Source organism: Sander lucioperca, chromosome 6 (genome assembly GCF_008315115.2).
Source record: "Sander lucioperca isolate FBNREF2018 chromosome 6, SLUC_FBN_1.2, whole genome shotgun sequence".
Taxonomy (NCBI): Eukaryota; Metazoa; Chordata; class Actinopteri; order Perciformes; family Percidae; genus Sander; species Sander lucioperca.
In genome coordinates, this window is record NC_050178.1 from 17,551,483 (window position 1) to 17,577,220 (window position 25,738).

The following is a 25,738-nucleotide window of genomic DNA, read 5'->3' on the forward strand; positions in this document are numbered from 1 at the left end:
ATTCTTGATCACATTAGTAACTTCGACACCAATGCATGGGAAAATAGGGTGCAGGTTAAAAAAAATAAATAAAAAAATGACCCTTTTAAAATAGCATTAACAACGACTTTCAAAACAGTCACTGCTGCATTAGTACACAGCACATAACATGACTTTGTCAAAAAAAAACTTTATTTATTTTTTAATCACTTTTTCAAAATGGTTGACATTAATGTGAAGTGAACACAATTTGTCATTAAAACATGCAAACCCACCAGCATTTTTTTTAAATTGGAGTATTCACCCTCAGTACTAAACGAATGCAAATCAACTGTGTTGCAAACAAACCGCTGTGGGCTGTGTGCAAGCAAACGGCTCATTCATCAGTATTTGCTCACAGTGCTTCAGACTCAAGCCCCACCATCCACTAAGTGTCTGATTCTGCCTCCATTCATTCATTTTGGATGAAAAGTGAGTGGTTTGCTGCACCAAGCTTCGCAGCTCTGGGACAACAATTCACAATCAGGTGACATACAAATGTCCTGGGCTGGTACTACCAAGTGATTATCAATAATAGACTAATGTCAATTATGTTTTTATCTTGACAAGTAAAAAGAAAATCAATCTTTAGTAAAAGCTATGTAGGAAAGTCAAATATCTAAACACTCCAGTGACTGGTTTCTAATGAACCCAAGGCATCCATTTGGTCTTTTAAGCTACCGCTGGTAACTTTTATAAAAAAAAATAACCTTTTGTTGTATTTGCTCAAACTATCACTCTTACCTGACAGTGTCTGTGGTGTAGCGTTGGTCCTGTCTGAGGCCCCCCCCCACCGCCTCTGCTTCCCCAAACTTCTCAATGGATCTCCGTCATCATCTCACCATGAATCTCCCTGACACCCCCCCCCGAATGTTCCTCTAGCAACTCAGCACTCAAAAGACAATAAACTGATAGGGCAACAAAACAGCTACTCAAAAGACAAGGTCGTAACATAAGGAAAAAAAGAAATCAGCAGCATGATGTGTGTCATGTCGTGGTTATGACGGTGTCATGTCAGTCTTATGCACACAGCTTCAAATAAAGTGTTTCCGATTTTTGATATTCTGAAGTAGGCTATAAAAGAGATTTCACCCATAATTTACAAATGTAAAATGAAAAGGGGGTTCATTTTGAACAGTGCTGTTTGGTAGCTTTCTTCTCATTGGCCTTGGCTGGGCAATACCATAGTATTCTAGTCAGGACATTCTGTCAAGTGTGCGCTCTACCTGTATAAACATTAAGTAAAACTGAACCCTCAAACTTGTGGACTGCTTGAAAGGCACTGTATGCTTTCAGTCATGTATTTTATTTATTTATATATATATATATATATATATATATATATATATATATATATATATATATATATATATATATATATATATACACACACAGTGCTGGTCATAAGTATTCATACCCATGCTAAAGTTGACTAAAAAAAGGAATAAAAAAATCATCTTTTGGAAATTGATCTTAATGCCTTAATTAAAAAAAGAGGAAAAATCCGACCTTTTAAGGACACCAATTTGTTTTGTGAATGAATAATGTATTGTAAATAAATAAATGTTCTTCCTTAAAATACAGGGGCCATAATTATAATAATAATAATAATAATAATAATAATAATAATAATAATAATAATAATAATAAGCTTTATTTGTATAGTGCCTTTCATACACAGAGTGCAGCTCAAAGCGCTTTACATCCAAAACATTCAACACAACTCTCGCAGGGACAAACATAAATGTACAGTTGCACATTTAAAGCACGCAAACAGTACTTTTGCACTGCTGCACTGGTATTTTGCTTATTAGTTGACTGAATAATAATAATAATCACATACATAACATAACATAGCAGGGACAGATACAGCTTGACATGAAGGAGAAGAGAGGGAAAAAAAAGTAACTCTCAGACTATCCTCATAAAGATAAGAACAGTGTGGGAACAGGAAAAAAACACCTCAGCACGTAAGCACACAAACAGTACATTTGCACTGCTGCACAACATAACATAACATAAATGTACAGTTGCACATTTAGCGGCGAAGGCGTGGGACTGGGGATAGGGTAGGGTGGGGGGGGTTTGCCTGCTGAGAAACGCACAGCCCGGCAGCCCCACTAGTGTCTCAGATTAATAGTCCCAGTTTGCGCACTGATAATCGCTTTTTCAACAGCTTCAGTCAGGCCAGGCAGCTTCCTTGGGCTTTGGACAGCTACCAAAGTCTTTTTAATTTCTCGATAAACCAGGGCGAAGCATCCTCCAATCAGCAGCAGTCCAGAGTTCCGAATAGGTAAATATCCTCAACGTCCTCCACGGAAAGAGCAGAGAGACACACAACACGCCATTTCTCCCAGCCGTCCATCTTATACCTCGCAGCAAACGTTCCGTCAGGACATGCTGGCTCACCCGTACCAGTGCTCCTCCTCGAGAATACAGTGTCAATTGCGCTGAGAGACCAGTTAATCAATTCCATTATTTTAGGTATTTGTAGAGCCTTGCAGGGAGAGTCTCTAAAAAGTTAACAACAGACAAGACGAGACAAGATAGCAAGCAGGGTAGGCCTGGGAGGGAGAGGGAGAAGAAAAGCGACCGCCTTCGCTGAGAGCAGGAAGAAGAAGATCCATATCAATGCAAATCAAACCAGCTATTAGGCTAACTGAAATAAAACCATGCCAATCTCTAGGTATGGTGAAGGGTATGTGATGATGTGGGGCTATTTTAATTCCAAAGGCCAAGGGAACTTTATCAGGATGCATAGTATCCTGGATCCATGAAATAACTGGCCTTTAAAAATAAAAATCTTCCTGCCTCTAATGGGAATTTAACATAGGGGTATGTATAATGATGGCCCCTGTATTTTAAGGAAGAACATTTATTTATTTACAGTACATTATTAATTCACAAAAAAAATTGGTGTCCTTAAAAGGTTGGATTTTTCCTCATTTCTTTAAGGCATTAAGATCAATTTCCAAAAGATGATTTTTTTATTCCTCTTTTTAGTCAACTTGACCATGGGTATGAATACTTATGAGCAGCATTGTGTGTGTGTATGTATATATATATATATATATATGCAGTGTTGTATAAAAATTGATGGAGATAAGTCAGTCATTGATGACCTTTTGGATCCCATGCATCAAATGCAATATAAAAGGGTATAAAGCAATAAGTCAGATCTTTTGAATATACAGTAACATGCTTATTTGTGATGCCCTTCAGCTGATTCTATCCTGTAAGTGTTGCTGTGGCGGGGGCTCACGTCTCTTGGCGGGAGCTTAGTGTACGTCAATGTCAGCGATTTGCCGAATGGGGAAGAAGAAGGACATAACAGTTGCCTGTCTGCAGATCCCAGCAGAGGATCGTCATTTCTCTCCACTGTAGCTTGTGCCTTTTTAATCCATCTGAAAACCAAAGCCCACATTAACTAGTTAGCTTCTGCTCACTCCATTTGTTTCTGTATGGCCATGGAAATATTTTACAATAAGGGATCGCCCAATGACGACAATGTCGTACAGGAAGATAACCTGAAATATGGTGGGGGAGAGGGGGAAGGGAAGTTGGAATTTTCTGTGGGGGAGATTTCTCAAAATGTAGTTCTTTGATACAGCTTACCAGTCATACATATGTCCTGAAAAATCACATAGTTGCCTAAAATGTCCTGGAAAACAATGGGCTGCCCAGGAAAAGCATTTAATCCCCGAAAATGAATAATCAGGTTGTCATATGAACTGTGACAACACGTCCCACAAGCATTCCACATTTATTTTCCCAGCTGGCAGAGCAGCCCATTGGCCAATGTCAATGTTGTACCAATGCAGTAAGTAGTTGATCCTTTATACTTTGAGAAAGAAAAGTAACGGCGTGGTGCCTAATATCCTTAGGAATTACAAATGTACTGTATATGCAAATTAGACAGTATCTGTACCTCCCATAATTTATATCCAGCGCCGTCTTTAAGTCATAACATTTTAAGTTGCACGTCCTTTATCTACTAAGGCTGAAAGTAAAGCTGTCGGTATGCTTCATCACAAGTGCTTGTCAGATGGCAGTAGAGCTATGGAAACCCTCCCCCCAACAGATTTCCCATGTTGAATAGGGGGGGCCTGCATCCGACAATTTCTGTGACCTTCCCAAACCGATGATGTGACTTTCACACACCCACTTCACGCTGTGATTCGCCAGCTGTACGGTGGTGAGGAAGGAGCCAGAGTTTGAACTTCTCTCTCTAGCTTCCCCAATCTCTTAAGCATATATTTTTCTCACTTTTCACATTTACAATCGAGTGGAAGACCATTAATGTCTTTCAAGAGAGACTTAGACATATTTAAAGAATATTGTGTCTGCCCCTCTCTTTGACGGTCCGCTGTACACCCTCGCCTTTGTCCGTGGCAGTTCGGAAAAGCTATTAACTTTTTTGTTGCGAGAAAGCAGCTCAACTGTAAATGACCGCAAAACGCAGTAAAGACTCTAACATCAAGCTGAAATGGAAACGCGTGCTGCAACATTTGTAAGGTTTAAGCCCATGCTTTTTCGGGGGTAACGCCATTCACTTTACCGGCAGTATTAACAGATAAAGCCACTGTATCTTGAGAAGCTTGTTGTTTTTATTGTTCAGGCACTGACGTCACTCACTTAAAGGAACACGCCGACTTATTGGGACTTTAGCTTATTCACCGTAACCCCCAAAGTTAGATAAGTCCATACATACCCTTCTCATCTCTGTGCGTGTTGTAACTCTATCTGACGGCTCCACCGGTAGCTTAGCCTAGCACGGATCCTGAAGGTAATTGGTTCCAACTAGCACCCTGCCATTCTCGCACTAACTTAGTCTTCTCTCGTAACGGGGTTGCGTTTAACCGCCATACCTTGGTGATACGTTACTACTTCACCGCGGTAAGAAAAAAAATCTATACCGTCACAGTCCTAGGTCTAGCCATTCTACTACGTTTTAACCTAGTATATGGCAAGGTTTCAATACCTGGAACAATCATTCTGCAGCGCAAACGTTCACTGCTCCAGGTAGGTAGATAGTCCGCAGCACTGTGGAGGAAGCTCTGGCAATGCGAGACTAAAGTCTGCTTAGCTCATAGAACCCTACAGCTGAGAAAGCTAACGTTATGCTACCAAGATTCAAAGTCAATAACAAATGTGTACGGTTGACAGTCAGTAAACGTAATTTGACAGTATGTTTAAACAAGAAGACAAGCTAGGTATCCAGCCATGTCATTGTCCCCGAAACAATATTAAGACTTTTAGGAAAAAATGATCCGCCATGTGTACTGTCAGCCGCAGCCTGAAGTAGCGAGCTGAACAGAGAACGGGACGGGAGATGATCGCCGTGAAACAAAGTCAGAGGGGCAGTGTAACTTCTTTTAGTGTGTGTGTTAGCACCATCCGGTGGTGTTCAGAGGATTGGCACTGAAGTACTAACGCTACACTCAGTGTTTATAAGAAATAAGGAAATAAGATATTCAGATCATTATTTTTCTATAAATGTAGCACATTAATTTGAAACGGTAAACCGACAGTTTCACTGGACCTACTTAGAAGGTGTCCTATATCCCCTTTTAATTGACACCCATTCAGCCAATCAGAATCAAGTATTCACCCAGACCATGGTATAGTGGGAAATAATAGTTAAACATCTATGGGCTGGTTTCATTGTTGGCATAAACTAAATTAAGCGTTACATTTGCTTTTGTGCTTTCTCATTTAATTTAAAAGAGCATGCTGTAATGTGATGAAGTGTGGAGACCCAGGCTCTAACCTCTGCAGATGTTTCCAGCTTGGTGAGCGCATCATTGCATACAGTTGGCAGAGACGTTGATGAGGAATTATGTCTCTGGTGATATGACCTCAGTAAATTGCAGGGCTGCACAATATGAGCAAACTATCTACCTGGGTTTATTTTGACTAATATTGCAATTGCGATATGATTCATGATATTGTAAGGAAATAATCATTTTTCCATCATTATTGTCATTTTCATTATAAAAATATTCAAATTTAAAAAAAATTGTAAATGAATATAATGTGACTTATGCGAGGATCTGTACCAAAGAAAGCTTTCCTTCTTTAGTCTGTAGGATATGATTTGTCTCCGCAGCACCACAATAGTTAATTAAAAATGGTTTGACAAATTATTTGCCTTTTAACAAATATTGCCACTGTCATAGTCGGAGTAATAGTGGAATCTTTGTGTGCATGTAAACGTACTCAGTGAAGGGGAGTGCGCAGTGTAAAGGGAACTGATTACTCACAAATTAGGAGCTGCAAAAAGATGATAAAGTGGATGGAGATGGAAAAAAAGGGAAAAGTAACTTCATAGTTGCTGTCATTCTGCAGTCACTCTATTATATGTGCAAATCTCCATAAAAGTTATGTAAATGTGTTTGGTAAAAGAAAATGTATAAAATGCATAGAGAGGCAGATTAGAGACTGAGTGTCAGTACAGTAATCAACGGCTGCTTGTTTTTGTCAGCTGCCTCGCCTCAGGCTTAACAAGATCTGGCCTAGCTCTTAAAGCAGGTATGACTGAAGTCAAGAGATCTCTGTCTTTACTGAGCCACCGTCTCAGTTTCACAGTAAAACTAAGCAGATGCTACCTTTTTTAATATACTAACTGTCCAATTGTACACAAAGGCTTTAAAGGACCACTCAAAACATTGGGGAAGTTGGCTATGCTTGACAATCAGACTGAATGGCCATTTAATTTCACTCCATTCATCCAGCCTGACACTGTGCTTATATTAGCTGATCTTTGTTCCTAACCAATCAGTAGTTTTACTCCTAACTGAAACATAGCAGCAGGTGGGGCCAACCAATAATGAAGATCTGTTTATTATATTACTTAACAGTATATGTTTCATGATGTGGAATAGCCTCATAATGTTAAGCTACTTTTCCTGAAAAGCTTGTAGCTTCACTAGCTACAGTTACAATGTAGCGGACCTCTTGATGGTAGGTAACACATCCATCCACTTAAGTCATTTTCCGTTAACTGGCACTAAAAATCCAATAGCAGTTGCCAGTTATATACTGTGTGTGTGTGTGTGTATATATATATATAATATATATAATAAATAAATAAATAAATATATATATATATATATATATATATATATATTATTTATTTATATATATATATATATATATTATTTATTTATATATATATTTATTTATTTATTTATTTACTTACATTTTAAGATAGTTTCATGTAGAAGACATCTAGAATTTCTACATGTTAAATACACAAGCTATGACATGTAAGTAGTGGTAGCTATGGTTGTCTAATCTGACTCTGGATAAGAGCATTCCTCTAAATGCTGGACTGTTCCTTTAAGAGAATTAGAGGGGAAAATGTAGGCCAATATTTAATAAATGGTGTACCACATTTGATGGCCCAGGCCTAACTCATAGAGCAAATTAGGGACAAGTCTCCTTTAATTTCTTGAGACAGACGCAATCCAGTTTGATATTTGTCTCAGTTAAACACAAAACAAACACACATCTTCTTTTAGTTTTATGGGTGACTTTATTTCAGATGATTTCAGCTGTCTTATCATTTCTGTGCATTATGACTCCCAGCTGGTGGATCTGTGCATGCTGCACTGAACAAAGATAGCAAATATTAGCCGCAGTAAATGCCAGATTCCCTCATGTAATGTCAGTTTCCATAACCAGAGGCCATAAATGCAGCAGAGCCTGTCAAACTGCATGTATTAGAATGTACTCATTAATTTAACTTGGTCACATATAAAAAAGAAAAATGCTATTTAGATATTTTAATTGGATTACTATGAATGGGGATTAGATCTGGGGTTCTGAATGTGTCACTCTAATGGTTGCATGGATAGTAGTGATATAAGGCTGTCAGTTTGTGACCTAAAAGACTGAGGGAAGATAAAAGTTCTCTGTTTAAAAACCCATTTCTTCTTTAATATCACCTGATCCTGGTTTCACAATGCATATGGAACATCATTTCACTTGTATCTAATGTGGAAAAGTCTCCATTATGTATCTTTCTATGTACTTAAATGGAAAAAAACATGCATGCTTGTTGCACTTGGATGATGTGGATGCAGTTTTTTCTTTTTTTCCATTCTCAAATGCCCAAGTTGAAAGAGAATTCTGATTAATAGGAACTGTACTGTACAGCCAGTCCTTGCAAACCGACTTTGATGATGTACTTACTTATCTTCAGAAATTTCCCCAACTGCTTAGTCATCCGTACTGCTGCTTGCTTATGTGTAATGTGTTCGCAGACACAAGCGGTGCAAGCATAGCTTCATGACTTGACTGACGCAAGAAGGGTCCTAAGGATAAGGCCAGTGGCTCAGTGTTACAGAATAATGTAAATCTTAGTCAGAAGCAGCATGCTTGCCCTCAGCCATGGAAATGTCCCGCTCTGACAGTCCATCACTCATAAGATAGGAGCAGCGATCAAGGTCACTCTGCATCCAGAACCATGCTGGGTGGAGTTCTGCTGGAACAGGTCCAGGAGCTTCACTGCTGAATCGTTCTGCATCCGTCATGCATGTCAAAATATTCAGAAACATTTGAGCAGCTCTCTAATCAGGAAGCGTCCTAACTCGATGAACTAACCCCAAGGTGTCTCAGTGTCAACCCTAACAAGAGATGTGGGGTTCTTTAAATGCTAAGTAAAGGGCTTTCAGTGCGTCCTATCCATTGACATATATATAATGGACCAACAGATCCCGTTGCTCTGGACGGAGACCAGCGAAGGCCATTAGAAGCATTTTTCGCAGCCTCCAACTGAGAGAGATGACGTAAATGTGCCGTGAGCAACGTGTCTGAAAGTCTTCTGGTAGCTGTGCCAAGAGAAATCTCAATCATTCCGAATATTGCAGAGACGGAGAGCGTAGGTATATGTAAGGAGATAACATAGGCACAGGCTAATTATTGCTAACTAAAATGCTAGTTAACATTGGTAATTAAACTTAAACAGCTAATGTGAGACGAAACTGCCTGCGTGCTTCTCCTGTACTATACGGTAATTCCTCTACTGTGCGACAGTAAGTCGCATGGTTATGACACAATCGTTAGCCTATTTTTACAAAAACGTCTACTACGGCGCCATAACGTGAGATACAAGGTAATGGAGCCTTTTATACATAGTCGTGTTTCTTTAGAAATAAACAGTGGACAAATAGTTTTTAAACGTTTCAGATGTAAAGTTATTCGCTGTCAAAGTGGCGCCAAAATGAATGGCAGTCAATGGAATGGTAACGGGAGCTGATGGCTTGGTTGCATCAACATGGCGCCATAGGAGGTTCGCGGTCCGAGGAAAAGCTTACCCCCTTGGTTCTATCCTTTCTCCTTTAGCCAAGGAGACATAGAACCATTACTTAGGAAATGACAGAAGATCCCTTGCACCAGTGCACAACGCACTGTGTGGGCATTCCTGACCAACTGATTTAGAATTTTAAATCGTGTATTCAAACTGCAGCAAAGATAGATGAATGGCAATGGACTTGCATTTATGTTGTGCCTTTTTAGTCTTCCGACCGCTCAAAGCGCTTTACACTACGTGCCACATTCACCGGGTCTAATCTAGTTAGTCACACGCGCATATGCACACCAAAGACACAGCAAATTGGGGTTCAGCATCTTACCCAAGGAGACCTCGACATGCGGACTAGAGGAGCCGGGGAAGAACTGCAGATCCTCCGATTAGTGGACGACCCGCTCTACCTTCTGAGCCACAGCCTACCCAAACATGTATTATGCATGCATATATTATAATAACTGGATACAGCATTCAAGGTAGAGCCCCGTTCATTCTTATGAGGGTTGCTTAGTGGCGCATGAAGCCATCATGGAGCCAAAAATTACCCTCATTATCGACACTGCTTCCGCACTGCGCGACCCATAGAGACGCCGCAATAAAGTCTCACACTTTGACTCAACCTCCTCCCTAAGACATTTAATAACTTTATAACAACTTAGTTCCACCGTTGCTACTTCGAGATGGCAGCAGTCACTCTCATAACTGCAAGAGGTTGCTTGTTAGAGTAGACTAGTCTCGCTTTGCCAGACCTTCCTCCACCGTGGCCACACAGCATTCCGCGATGGGAGAAAAACGTGCTCTAGTTTATTGGCGTTTCTTTTCTTTTAACCAATCACGTCATTGTCATGGCCGGCGCTAAGCGCTGTACGGAGCCATGGTGCCTCTGCAATATAGCCTCAGGGAGGAACTTGTTTTGGTGGAACATTTGCCCGTTCAAAAGTTGTTTTAGTCGTGCAACGGAAAACTCAGATTGGACAGATAGTCTAGCTAGCTGTCTGGATTTACCCTGCAGAGATCTGAGGAGCAGTTAACCATAAATCCACCGGAGTTTAGAATGGCAACACAAAGGAAGCCCAAGGCAACAGGCTAAATGAGTGAAATCCGGCAGAATTTCCGCCGGCAACGGAACAATCCCGGAAGTGGAACGTCGAGGGCATAGACTAGAGTAGACAGGTCCTTAAACTGGTTCTTCCAACCAATGCTGTCATTTTCTGCCGAAAACAGTTAGTAACAACACGTAAAGAAACAATTTCACTTTCTTTACGTGTCTTCTTAGAGCGCTTAAGCTAGTTCATGGACTGTTGTGGGCCAGAGGACTGTATGTGGTACTGTATTATAATTAAACTTGACTTGAATCCAAGGGCACGTACAGTCATATGGAAATACATTTAATGTCTTTTTGCCAAGAGGACTCTTGAAGAGCACTCAATGTTGCTGTAACATAATTCTATTGTGCAGAAACTGGCAGCTCTCCTAATTCAATTGGTTTTCTTCAAGCCAAAGGGAAAAAGAAAAATCAAGATGCTTTCATCCTGATTTATCATAACAGTGCCATAAATACCAAATAAATCCTGAATTATTACCACTGTAGTATATTTAGTTGCCAAGCGCCCACTGTCATACTTAAATGTACGTATGTGGTGTCTTCATACAACGTGCTGTTGATTGAAAGTGAATCAAGATGATATAAGTTGTAGATGTTATTTAAGTGCTGCTGTGTTCAGGAGGAATTGGGGGTTGTGTGCATTGGACTTGATTAGACTGAGGTTATGTCAGCCTTGACCCTGTCTGGATATGCTGGCCTCCAACTTAATTCAGCTTCTGAAATAAGAACAGATGTTTGCAGATTTCAAAAGGGAGTCAAATCAAATTGAAGATGATTTGATGTATATGTGTTAATGGATGACTGACATTTTAACAAAACCAAAACACTTAAAACCTGAAGTTCAAGTTCAGGAAAGTGAATTATTTATTGCAGACTTGAAAAAAAAAAAACAAAGTTGCATTGTTGTTTTTGTTTTCTTTTTTCCAAAGAAAACCGTGACCCATGCTAAGATGAGACACAAAATCATTAACACATAAAAAATTATGTGATAATGATTTTGTGTCTCATCTTGGTGTCGATCCTATTTGGAATATGGTATTTGCGTGGGGCTAGGGCTGCACAATTATGGCCAAAATGATAATCACGATTATTTTGATCAATATATTGATGATGATTAATTATCACGATTATTTGTTGATTTTAACCAAAACACATTTTATTGTCAAATAGGCTAATTATAACTGCTTTCACATCCATATTGTGCTACATTCCTGCCAATACATCCATACTGTGCTACATTCCTGCCAATACATCCATACTGTGCTACATTCATGCCAATACATCCATATTGTGCTACATTCCTCCTTTGTTGAAGGATACTATGAAGGAGTATGCCATTTCAGCTGTTGTGCGACCGCTTTCCAAACATGCGTGTTTGCTGTGAAAAGATACAGGCAACGCAATTTTCTGTTCACGTTAACGCATGTTAAAATCTGGTGCCAATAGGGCACCGGTGCCCAGTATCTACCGGACAAAATAGCAACACAGATTGCGGTCCCACTTAAATGTCTGCGTTGCGCTCTGATGCTCCAAAACAGACATTATAGGCAACCGAAACATCGCTGCATGTCACGCTAGTTAACACTAATAACACGTTACACAGCAGCTAACGTTAGCCTACCGTTATCTACAGTAGTAACTGGATTAAACGCGGCTAAAATACTGACCGCTAAACGGTGTAGTGTGAGCGTGTAGCGGGACGTACAACAGTCTGCCGCTAAAGCTATGAGCTAAAAGACTCAAACTAGCACTGGTCACTGCTGTTGTCTGAAAAACAACACAGACGGGACAAAATGTTGCGTTTACTGGTAAACTGGTAAACCTTGTGACGACTTACGACCGACTGCTATCTGTTGTGGAATTTCCCTCACGTTACTCTGTCCTCTGTGACTGTCTACATCTAAACTAAACTGCGCGGTGCAGGGAACCACTCTGATTGGCTCATGGAGGCACGTGATCAGAGAGTGGTTTACTGAGCTTGGGAAAAAAAATAACTTTGATACAGAGCGTTCTATGAATGGAATGAAGCATTTTAAATATTGCTCGATCATGTGAATTTGATCGTGGGAAGCCAAAATCGTGATCGTGATTAAAATTTGATTAATTGTGCAGCCCTACATGGGGCATTAAGAAACCTTGGCAAAACAATATCCACTCAAGGTCCACTTACACTCTTTTTGTGGAGCTTCTGACCGTATCACATGCTCTTCATCAGCAGATAAAGTTTGTTCAGCAGTCATGGCATTGTAGATTTTCAGACCGTTCATTACTCCCAGCACTTTTTGGGACTTATTGTCCATTTATCTTAAGTTAAGCTTGGCAATTCATTCTTGATCTCCATGGGGAATTGATCTAGCAAAGTTGAAATTACAGGGCTTGCTTCTTGAATCACTCATCAGTATCAGAATCAGCTTTAATGGCCAAGTGTTTACACATACAAGGAATTTGACTGCAGGTTTTTGTCAAGCAAAAGAAATTTAAATAGTTTGAACATTTTTGTAGGCCTGAAAGTTTGCCCTTATCAACCAATTATGGCATCAGTAGAGCTCTCATTAAACATAGATAAATCAATTAAAGGATGGAAGCAAATCTGAGCATTGGCTGACCTTTGCAACAAAAATCTGAAGCTTAAGTTCAACACTTAACAGGCTGAACATCAATGCATTCTCATAAACTGGTTTGTACGATATAGTACGGAAATTTATGCACACCAATTCCTATGATATCCTATGAAATAGGTGACCGCCGGTTGGTCACGTGATGCTGGCTACAGAGCTCAGTCATATCAGCGGCCGTTGGTAGTTGAGTTTAGCCGAGCAGTAGTGAGCGTCAAGCGGCGACGACAGTTAAGTTTAGGCACCAAAACGACTAACGAGTAAAATTTGGGAAAAAGATCGTGCAGAGGAACGCACACACGTTTCCTGGGTGAAAGTATTTTGTTTTCGCTGGGACACAAACTCCACTCCCCAGCTTGAAAGCGCTGTGTTTTTTTAATGAACCAACCCGACCTCCTCCATAGGCGGTCCACAGCGTTCTTATACAGCAACAGTCGATGTGGCGCATATGGCAATGTGGAATACATATAAAAAACAGTGCATTACTTTTAACAGCTATGTGTTCGAATGGTTCATGAGAACAGACTGCGAACGTATGATACACCCCAAACATGCTGCAGGTTATTAATCGTACGTAGCTGTCTACATAATACTGACATTACACTGGCATTTCATCTGTGCAGCTGTTCCAGAACCATATTATTTTTCATAATTCCCTGGTTTTGTCATTTATATAAATAATTAAAACAACAAATATGTTTGGCTTTCTCATTGTATACCATTTTGGATTCTGTCAGGCTCATACCGTTCAACATTTTACTTGAATGTATTTTTGTCTTTGACTACTTAAAGTGTAAGTATGAACAATGGAATTGCATGAAAATATAAACATATCAATTGTTTCTATGTGACTGGGAGAAGTAGGCCTAAGGGTCTTGCTCTTGGCTTTACCTTGAAAAGCTCTCAGCTGACCACATCGACTTGCCTCTGCACAGTGTTTCTGCTACTTTTGTGACCTTGCCTCCCCTGCGATTCTGCCCCAATTGAAGTTACTGAGGACGAAAAAGAAAGTCTTTCCCTGTTAACTTGAAGACTGATCTAACATGATATATGTCTGTATTGTATACCTCTGTCTTGTTATTCTTCGCCATCTCTGACTTGAGGGACATTCTTGTTGTCTCCCTGAGCGTCCTCCTTCCGTCACTCTAATCAGCCCTTTTAATGACTCTCGCTATCAACCACCCAACGCCTCACTGTCACCTCTGGGAGTCTCTGCCTGGAAAAGGAAAATAAATGAAAAGGGAATGCAGGGGCTGACGGCAGGCAAGGGGCTCATCAGTGAGACTGTGGGGAGACCGGGGGCTGTAGTAATACCAGGCCTTTGCCAGTCCATCAGTGACACTGCCAGCTCGCTTGCCCTGCCTGCTGGGCAGCTGATGTCGTGATGAATGGGCATTTCCTGTCCCAATCCAATCTGGTACTGTCCTCTAACAGCACGACAGAGAGCCAGGGAAAAGAGGCTAAATAGATGCTCAAGGGCTTTGGTCTCATATACAGTAAGATGTCAAGTCAACTTTATTTATAGCGTGCTTAAACTTCCTTCTTAAATTCCACCTCCTAAATGTATCATCTTTAAGATTTCCTTCCTGATTGACTTGGTAACACTGTGGTTACTAGTGGTAACAACACGTGTATTTTAATAACACATGTCCCAGACTTTTCTTGCATGGCAGAAATATTGACCAGAGGGCAGCGCTTTGAGCAGCTTCCCTGTCAGAAATGCAACAGATGAAAAACAACTGGTGAATCTTTTTACAGCCCAGTTAAACACACTGTTTTACTGAGGTAAATTATTTTTTTTTTATAGAAACGAACTAAAGAATATTTTTAATTTGAGTTCCACCTATCGTGTTTTTTTCTCTGGCCAAGTAAGTGAGTAAGGCATATTTTTACAGCACCTTTCACAGATACAAAATCACAAAGTGCTTACCATTTTAAAAAGCAATTACACAATAAAAGCAATAAAAAAAAGACAGCAACAAAACAGCACATGGCTGACAAGAATAAAATCACAGCAGCAGATAAATAAGAACGGAGTCAAGAAAAATGATTAGCTATATTTGGACAGGTTAACCAAAAGCCTGTCTGAATAAAAATGTTTTCAACTGTTTCATGAAAGCATAACGGTAGTCTAGGGATTGCAATGATAAGGAGATAGTGTTCAAAGATTGGGGGCTACTAGGGTTGTGCCGATTGGGGATTAGATCGAAATGAATGATCGGCGATTAGTTTTTCCTACGCATATACTGAAGCAACTTTAACTAACTTACTACGAGTAACTATAATATCTAGAATCTTGTGATATTTAGGGCTGACATCTCCAGGTTTGTTGGTCGATTGGTTGGTCGATATGCTCATGTACGACCAAATTCTCATTGGTTGGACAATCGCTGGTGTTACTTTCATAAGGCCGCCTCTCCACCAAAGCATTTCTTCCAGCTGAAAATGTCAGATGTTTTGAAAACACCCAGCTAGGAGCGCTTTGGAGGCGCAGCGTTTTTTCCAGCTGAGACACTTTTGTTGGGTCTAGTTGCTATGATACAGAATATCCGCGGAAGTAAAAATGTCTTGCTCTGGATGAAGGGAAGGCTGAAGCTTGTAGGTAGAGAGTACACATATATACGGTCCAGCAGTATTAATTTCTCCTCCTTTCGTTGTTCAGCACTTGTACATGTAGGATGTGACGGTTGGTCTTTGTTGGCCCCTCCTCCACTGTGATTGGACAGCTGGGGAAAAGTGACAGTGACAAGCTCAGCTTTTTACCCAAAGTTCTACATTGTTCAACTCTCTGCGACCAGAAACAAATTCCAAACGTGCAGCGCCTGGGGCAGAATAGACGCTTAACACCTCGTCATGCTGCTGCTGTTTCTAGCATCGTGTGAATATGCTGCGCTCCCATTTTTAAAGCATTTAAAACGTATAGTGACCTCAGGAAGAAATGCTTTGGTGGACACACAATGCTACAAGGTAGAGTGCACTCAGTGCACTGTGGACAATTTAGTTAATATAGAGATAATGCTGAAGTTTTTCCCCAATGACCAATCGATTGGTTGAAGAGTAAGTAGAATTGCAGACAACCAAGACTTTCTTTGGTTGAATACAGCCCCAGTGATATTGAGTTTGAAGGAGAAGTAACTTTGTTTTAAACCGTACAGACAATCAAAGACAAAGATGAGGACCAGAGTCCATCCGTAGCTGCGAGGGTCTGTGTAACGTAAATTTTGTCATATGTCCAAGTCCACGAATGTTCCACCAAAATGTATGGCAGTGTTAATGGATGTGCCTATTCTCGTTAAGCAGTCACACACACCATTTTCCTTTTCAAACCTTTATATGTTGTTCAGCCAAATGCAACACACAAAGGATCCTTCTCCTTGCTGTCAGGAGGTCGGCATCATGTTTTGTAGTGTGCATGTGTGGAACGTGTCTGCATTTGCAGACCTCCGATTGTAGTATGTGTAGAAGCACCGCTGCAAGTCCACAGCTGTTGGTGTCTTCATCCATGCTGAAGTATGATCAAGGCTTACTGCTATATTCCACCAGGCCAGGCGTTCCTGCAGCGCCGCAGCCGCCAGCAATCATGGCCACCAAGACATTGCTTGTGATTCCAGCAGCTGCAACGCAGCGCGTCCCAGAAGCAGCAGGTCTATTTTTAACGCAGCTGCGGGGAGTTCAACAGGCCGGGACGGAGTGGAAGGTCTAAAGCATCCGGTCAGTTTTCAAAATAAACACCCTGTGAAGACTCCCGACTGTATATCGCATCACTAAACAATTTTACAGCTAAAACACAGCCACACATGTTTAAACCATGTCGTTCATACAGTAACTGGACTAAATGGAAGAAACCATTTAACCATGTAGACTACTTTTATGGTAGAAGCACAAATATCCTAGCCTGACAAGCCAGACCCACACCAAGATGTTGGGTCTGGGAACTCACCATTGGCAGGGCTCAATCCGAGGGGCAGGATAAACGATTGTCTTTCAAATTCCCTCTGCACTCATAGCCAACCAGAGCAACGCTAGTTGATAGATTAAACTTTTGCCGTATCCGGTCGGCAAGTCCTCCAGAGTCGCGGCCAAAGCCAATTTGAAAGACCGCTGTTCGCCAGCAGCAGCAGCCATCTTCTTTGTTTTCAAGTTGCGGGGAAAACACGCAGAACTGTCGCAACTCTGCCGTCATTATATTAAGCTCACCGACTCTATACACGATGTGATTGGCCTGACCAGAATTTTGTTTTTCCAGCTTGCAAGCTAACGGAGAATTGCTAGACTGACCCTGGCTGCAAATTACATTTGCTGCCGCTAGGGTGCGTCTAGATTTCAAGGCTACAAATATCCAGGAAAAATTACCAAAACAACAAAATCTGCAAGTCGGGCAGGCAAAACTCTCCGCTTTTGAAACGCTCCCAGCGTGGTATGACGCACGGCAGACGTAGGTACAAAACATCGGCCAGCGCCTGGTGGAATTCCGGGATTACATCTGAGAAACGGCAGTTTAGAAAACCATCTCACGACATCGTCTTTTCAGTAGCTGAGTTACAGCTTCTGATTATATCACAATCCAACAGCTCCAGAACAGCTAGTAAATGTACCTTCACTTCCAACTGAACTCTGGAACCTGTGCTATTAAAACATGCTTGCTGGTAACGCCAGTAACAACAGGCATTGTCAGATCAACCTAGGACTGAAACCCTGAGAGTATAACCAGAGAACATTCTATCAGATGGAAGGAGACAAGTATGGGAGAAGCTCAGATTTCTAACAGAGCAGTGTGAGAACAGGATTTCACCAATATACATGTATACAGCAGAGACCATGGTGTGTTATATTCAAACAATATAAATGTAATCTCTTATATAAGTGTTTTAGGAGCCTTGCTATAGTCTTTTGGACCAGCTGTTGGTGAGATAAAAACACCTCAGTGGTTGCAAAGTATGAAATATGTACTTTAATCAATGTGTGCAAATCCAAAATGTAAACAGTCAGTGGGAATTTTGCTGTGCCAAATAAATATGACGCCGTTATGTAAGTTTGCTGTCAAGCGCGCAGATCAGTGAGTTGACTTTTTGAGCACATTTCATCTCCGCTTTTGTCTGTTAACGTAAATGTTAGAATATTATGTTTTTGCATCCCTGGTGTACCAAGGTACACAGCTATTTTTATGCGGCTGTGTGCGCCTTGGTTCACAACATGAGGAACAATCATTGTCATATTCCAGAATCCAGAGCTGAGAGAGCTTTTACCGTGCACCCCCCTGACACAATAAAAATACATCCTGATGTAATGTCAATTAAAGAAACATTAAGGTAGGGCAGAGTAAATATTTCATCTGCAGTGCCTTGGTGTATTTCTAAAGGTATTTAGGCATGTGAATCTCAAGCACTGCAGTTTATTCATTTATGTTTTTTTTCATTTTTAATGGACATGACACTAACGAGTGACTCTAGACAAAGGTGTGGAATGTAGGGATATGTTATAATCTGGAACTAAAACAATATTTTTTAATTGAAAGTTGTTTTTTCTAGTATTGCAGTTGAAGCCATCTAAAGTGATGTAATAAATGATTGATGATAGACAAAGGTGACCTGGTTTACTATCTACTACTATCCTAAGTCTCTTCTTTCACATTTCCTCACTTTAACCAGATGTTGTTCTGGTCCGCCTTCTTGGAGGCTGTCTCAAAGATCTTATTCCCTCTTCGAGGAGCGAGGATGGAGGATTGAGGAGGGATCTCTGAGGAGCTAAGGCTGCATCTCATGACCCTTATTTGACAGCTCCTCGACTTCTAGGGCCTCAGCTAAACCGGAAGTTGTCTGTCCCTCCTTGGTGAAGGCTGTCTCAAAGCTCTTATTTCTGCCCCGAGAACAGAGGAGCAAGCATCGAGGAGGGATCATCAAGGAGCTCTAAAAACACATTTCCTTGTTTCCTCATTCCGCACAATTTCCTCCATCTCTCCTGTACGTCCTCGGTGGAACGGACTAAGACGCGAGGAAGGGAAGCAAGTGAAGGAAACGTGGATGCAATTACGTATGCAATATGGCTATGTTCAGAAACTAGTGTCATCCGGCGACTTCCGCGTGCAGAAACTCAAGTGAAGATGATTACCTCTTCTGAAGAGTCCATCATATTTTTTTAATCCTCTGTGTCCTCCTTGGCTATTAGCAACTGCGTGGAGGAGGGGTATGCGCAATCACCGACAGTTTTGTTGTCATTACTTAGAATTCCTCATGGGGGTGACAGAAACTACGCACTATATCTTTAAAAATAATAATCGAAAGGCAGTTGTGGTCTTGACCTTTCTTAAAATAAAACCCTGAGTCCTCTTTATCTGAGACCGAAACAAGGCCGAGTAAAAATGCGGTCGATGACAAGACAAAGACCAAGACCTTCAAAAAGTGTCTTGAGACCATGACCGATCTCGAGTACTACAACACTGCTGATACCAATAAAAAAATTTTTCTAGATCTCATACAAATAATCTGATTCAAAAAGGATCGAATGGGTAGGTATTGTTTGACTGGAGGAGTTTCCATACTACTTGGTACTGTTTTTTTTCCGGTCGATACCCATCGAGTACCGATACCCAGGCCTACACACAACTTTCCACAATAATGCTAGTATTTTCCAGTTTGAAAATATATAGTACCTACCAGGGCTTAATTTGAGCTGGAACATGCCGGCACCTCCGACGTTGGATCCGGAACCTTTTTTATTGGATCCGGCACCTCCTGTGTCACTATGAAAAATGAATCGCCTAACTGAAAAAAATAAATGACTGTTTGTGTAGTGTTCAATGTTGTTATCTGTCTTGTTAGTCTTTATTCCCCATTGATGTTCCACAAAAATCTCGTGTTTCGTTCTCGTTTTGAGGTGAATTTTCAGGGTAAGAGAGGGGAGAGGGACGGAGGGAGGGGAGGCACTTCAAGTGATACATACGCTTGTGCTGCTTGAGATTGCTGTTATAGCCTTGTTTCACTCAGGGGAAAAAATGTCAAAAAGACAACAAAATTTGCTTAACTTTTTCAAATACGCTGGCCAGTCGGATCCCAAACAAGCAAAAATCGTTTCCGATCAAGAATGTGGAGACATTACATTTCGTACCCATGCAGTGAACGTTCTGAAATTAAAATAAACATTGCCCTTGTCAGAGAAGCTACATAGGCAGTGTAATTTTTTTTTTTTTGTTCCGTTACCTCCAACCCCCATTTTGAGTCACCGGATCACTTTACAAATTAAGCACTGGTACCTACTCCATGTTACATATAAAAGATGCTGTCAAGCTATGTGTGATACAGTATTGGATTTGACTTGTGCTCCATTCAGTCAAGTCATTGCCTTTGATCAATGCAGCTTTAATATAATATCATGTAGGATACAATTCCATCATGTGTATGCGGTTGATTTAACTCCATAGCAGAGCTACATGTGGAACATACCTGTTGGGATGTGTCAAGGGGGTGTCTCAGCTCTCGTTGTCAATAGTTTCCTGCCAGAGCGCTGCTGTCACACGGGCCTCATCCTTAATCATTCGGTGTAACATCCCGGCTCACGACCCCCATGCGTTTGATCACAATGTGACAGAGAAGTCTTATTAGTCTTCCGTACCCTACAGCAATTAACCATGTCTTGTTATTTTCTTTTCCCTCTTCCCCCCCAGCCCGAGCACTGCTTCACTCCATTCAGGCCTCCATCCTGTTTAATAATTATCCATCTGCAAGGCCGTGGGAAGCCAGCGAGGTTGAAGGTAAGTGTGTTTACTGCATAAAGTGCACTCCAAATTGGCTGAGCCATTGATTTTCCGTCCTGTTTTTTTTTCTTTTAAGAGGTGTAAGAAAGTTGATTACAGATTAAACAGAATACACAATAGATGTTTTCACATCCTTCCCTTCAGTGCAAACTGCTGCACACTGCTGGTGTAGCATTGTGCACACATTGAGCGTTTGTCGGGTAGTACAAGAGGGCTATCTAGTAAATCTTGATGAAAATTATTATTTTAGTGTTCTTTTGTCACTGAGCCCCAGGTTTTAAAATACGGTTAACCGCAGTGCAATTTATTAGGTACACACAGCAGCTGATGCAGTCTAACAGAACAGCCTTGTGGTAAGTTCTACCCTCATGAAGTTTACTTGGGGGTATATATATATATATATATATATATATATATATATGAGACACACAGAACAACAACTAGTCCTGTAGTAACCGTTTTGGTTGCTCTGTTAATGTTTTTCCTCCTGTCTTGCAATAAATAAAGAATTCAAAAATCAAAAAAAGTTGGGGCTCGGTTCGTTCTGGAATAGGACTGTTTTTTTTATAACAATCTTGTGAAAGTCGTTCCTTCAGCAGTCGGAATAATTTATTTACTCCATACTGTTTGCTAGCAGGCCAATTATAATGCATTCTGCAAGCCAGTATGGCAGGCTTGCTGTTAGAGGCAGTGACGTTATCTGCAGGACCTCGATTATGTGCCACTAAACACTAGTGAGTGAAATTGGAGGGAGATGCAAATGATCATCTGTAATAGTCATGTTAGGAAGCCTGTTTGCGCTCTGTCCTGTCTATGCCAGTTGGCTGTAATGGCATCTAATTTAAAAATGATGTCCCATATGCTGGCTAATACAGTACATAAACACACCTATGGCACTGGAAGGTATCCATGCTTACTGTGGTCTCTGTGCACTTAGCAGCTTGTATGGATGAATCTCATTTAGGTTAGTGTGCACCTTGTGTCAGCGCTGTTTTACCAAGCTGTGTATCTTAGTAACAGCGTAAGGCAGCAGGGTTCTCTAGTGCATCGCTGCAAATACTTCCACTACTCCTACTGTACCCTTTTATCACAGCTTCTCTTGCCTCTCTCTCTTCAGTAGTATCTAACCATGCCCATAAGTTTAGCTTTGGTTTTATTTGTACAGGCTGAGGCTATATCTGTCGGAGTTTTCTGCCGCCACTGTGGACTGTTTTCATTGGGACTACTTTTTTTTAACCAAATAAATAGTCATTTTGTACACTGTCAAAATGTAGATTATGCAGAAATACAGATTCTATATTCTGATTCTGTAAACACACATTTGTGTTAATTTAAATTATATTCCATTTAAAAAAAAAATTCCATTCACCCCCATTGTGTTGGGGTGAAGGCTGGAACCTCAGATACTACCCATCACAGTGTTTCCCCCAGTGTATTGCAAGCCTGATTGCCTAAGCCACTGAGGAAAAAGTTTAAATTTATTTTTAAGACTTTTTTTAAACTAGTTACAGCTCTACTTCTGTCTATTAAAATAAAATAAAATAAAATAAATAAAAGTAAGAACTAAAACTTCACTGAGAGCAGTGCTCACAGCGTGTTCACATTCACCCATTTGTGCACATTGACACCTGGAAGCTGCTGCCCCAGGGCAACCACAGTCTGGTCTGCTGGCCACTGAGCAGCAGATGGAGGTTAGGGATCTTGCTCATGGGCACCTCGGTGGAAGTTAGGGAGCCCAGGTGTTCTAGTCACTCCTCTTGAGCTCCTTCCCATGGTCTATGTCAACGTAGACCAAGCTAACATATCTTAAATGCTACTTCTTCAAAAATATAGTGGTTTCTGGGTCACTGAAAATGTCCTATAGGGGATACTGGGGATAACTAACATTTTTGACATTTCTGTCTGTATCTTGGAGCTCTTTTAAACCAGACCACACCAAAAACTAGTTCCATGTGTCTGCTAATAAATGGTGTAGCTGCTACCTCTGCAACCCAAACAGAAAATGCATGGTTTACGCTCAGACACAAGGAGTAAAATGTTGCAATTTACCCCAGTCCGGGTTAGTTGTACCATACCATGGGTCATCATTAAATTAGGATTATGACAAAAACTTGATAGTGTTGAGAGGCACTCCTCCGTCCGTCTTTCTTTTCAAAGACTTTTAACTTTAAAGAAAAAACATAAATACAACATTTTCTCACCTAGACTCTTATTACACATAACCTGGACCGTTGTTGCCATGAACTAGCTTAATTTACAGCTAATGGCTAAAACATTAGCAATAACAACCTGCATGAAAGATATCCATATAGACACACAATAAACATGATTTGAGTTTAAGTTTAACTACAAAGCTGGCATTGCTATCCCACAAATAAATTAGGTTAAAAAAAAGCTTTCCTACCTTAAAGCTATAGTGCGTAGTTTCTGTCGCCCCCATGAGGAATTCTAAGTAATGACAACAACACTGTTGTTGCATCCACATGATACAAGCCTTCCGTGATCCCGCACCACCACCACCCCTCCTCCAAACAGTTGCTAGTAGCCAAGGAGGACACAAAGGATTAAAAAAACACGATGGACTCTTCAGAAGAGGAAGGGTAGGGTTAGGTTCACTGGAGTTTCTGCGTGCGAAATTCATCGGTTGACACAATCTTCTGAACATAGTCATACTGAGAAATACAGAGAGAGTAGTGTGGAGCTGATGGTCTTAATTAGCTTTGTATCAACTCATTTGGCAATGGCTTAAATGTAACAGACGTTCATTAATATCAAAGTTACACACTAAAGCTTTAAAATTAAAAAAAAAATTCTTTCTAAAATGTGCAGTGTCTGTTTCAGGGGGCTGATTCTTAACATGTTTATAGTGAATCAGCTGATTCGAAACTTGTTCCTGATTGGAGAAATTGGACGTGTTACAACTGACCTGTGTTACAACTATCCTTGGTCTCCCCCTAATGATTTATTTCCAGAAGTATGTCCTACCTCTTTTCCTGCAGTGACTGAGTAAAACTACATTTAAAAAGAACACTACTTCCTTCCTCTGCACTGTGGTCTTTTCACATGCTGACCTGATCCTGGGGCTGACGGTGCAGCTCTTGTTGAATACCAATCGTCTTCTTAGGAGTGCAGTTTTCTTATGCCGTCCGGCTGGACTTCTTGTCCTGCAGCACAGCATTATCCAGTCCCCAGCTGTTTGACTAGAGCTGCCATCCTCTGCGTCTCCACTCTGTTTGTGTTGGCTGGTAACGCCGCACATCTGGCTGTTGGTTTTTCAGTTTTTTCAGTTTTTCCAGTTACATCTGGGCCGCTAACCCTCCGGATCTGAGTGCTGCTTTCTCTTTATTATTCATCTCATTCGCATTGCTGTTTAGCCGAGAGGCAGAACGAGGCCCTTCAAAAGCAGCCCGGTGTAACCCACTATTTTGTCAGCACTTAATTGCATTGGTGCATTTGGAGTGCCAGCAAAATGTTTAATGCAAGAAGCTGAACAGGTGTAATTACTGTTCATTTGATGAGATGTAAGATGATAACCGTTGTTATTGTGCTCATGTACTTCAGAGGAAACCAATCAATATTAGCATTTTTTTTTACCACAGGCTGACTTTGTGCCTCAGTATACGGAAGAGGATGAGTTTGAAATCAGAATTCTGACTTTAATCTCAGATTTCTTTCTTTTAAAAACTTTGTTTGTGTTTTGGCCTGTGTGTTGTAATTAACTGCCCAGTTTGACAGCCAGGCCGGGTTGCCAGATATACAGTACATATACATGTAAAACTGTAAACCCAGCACGCTACAGCTGTAACGTTAGTACAGCCATGAAAGATGAATAGATTCTACCCGACCTATAAGAAAATGGTTGCGTAACCAGAGACAAACCCCGGGTAAATATTGGAGATGTATTTGAAAGATGGAGACAGCTTAGAGCCCAAAATGATGCAGAGTTGGCTGATTTCCCCCTGAAAAGGTAGGCTAAGCATTAGCTACAGGCTTATTTATCACGGCTACAAGGGAAGAGCATTTTATGTCATTTCAACATTCGTGTACTCACATTGAATTATATGGCTAGAGTACCCGGGTTGGTTACTTGCAAAAACAATTGAGATTCAGCCTGTAAAGTGATCCCGACTGGTCCTGGCTAACGCCACCATGCTAACCCTGCTAACTGCTAGCTAACGTTACCGGAGGACCAGGCAAGCGGGCCACGGCTATTTACAACATGTAGCCTGTTCAGCAGTCGTAGCTAAAAAAACGGTGAGTTATTTTAAGCCAAGAGAGGGGGGCTGTAAATCTGGAAGAGAGGACTGTGAGTTTGTAGTGTGTTTAGCAATTGTTGCCATAATTCTAAGCCAATAAAGTGTGTTCTGTCGGGTGGAGAGGACGGCAAGGTAGTTTTATTTTTTGCGGTTCCTATCGTAATTCTAAGCCGAGGAAGTGTTTGTCAGTTGGGTACAGAGCGCTGCGTGGTTTAAAGAAATACAAACAAGCCAGAGCGTTTTTCCCCTATCCCAGAATAGATAGGTGGTGTAGCCAGACCATACTCCAGCGCTGACACAGCACTGTGGAGATATGCCAGACTAAGGATCCTAGATGCCTGAGTGTCGAAGCTCCTCCTGGTCTATCCGGTACCTTGTACCCGACCCACAGAGAGAAGAGGTTGTTACCCGGGTGATTTGGATCTTTAATGATTCTCCTACCTCTTTTCCTGCAGCGACTGCTGTAAATAACCTTTAGACAGGGTAGGACTATTGCCTATTGTATTGCCACCTATTGTATGTTCAGCTGAACAAACAACTTTCTGCAGGGCCCTGCACTCCTGTTTGGTGCTGTTTCCATACCAGGCAGTGATGTTCCCCGTCAGGATACTCTCGGTGATGCAGGAGTAGAAATTCCCCAGTATTTGAAGGGATATCCAGACTCAATCCTCAGGCGTTACT

General features: G+C 41.0%; 1 protein-coding gene across 2 annotated transcripts in view; it reads left to right on the forward strand.

Annotated features, from left to right (window-relative positions):
* Positions 1–25,738, forward strand: part of fhit (fragile histidine triad diadenosine triphosphatase) — a 439,268-nt gene that overhangs the window by 20,120 nt on the left and 393,410 nt on the right. For both annotated transcript variants that reach the window (XM_031277239.2, XM_031277238.2), the window contains one exon: positions 20,712–20,798. The gene's annotated coding sequence lies outside the window, so the exon portion shown is untranslated. The remainder of the gene's footprint in view (positions 1–20,711; positions 20,799–25,738) is intronic.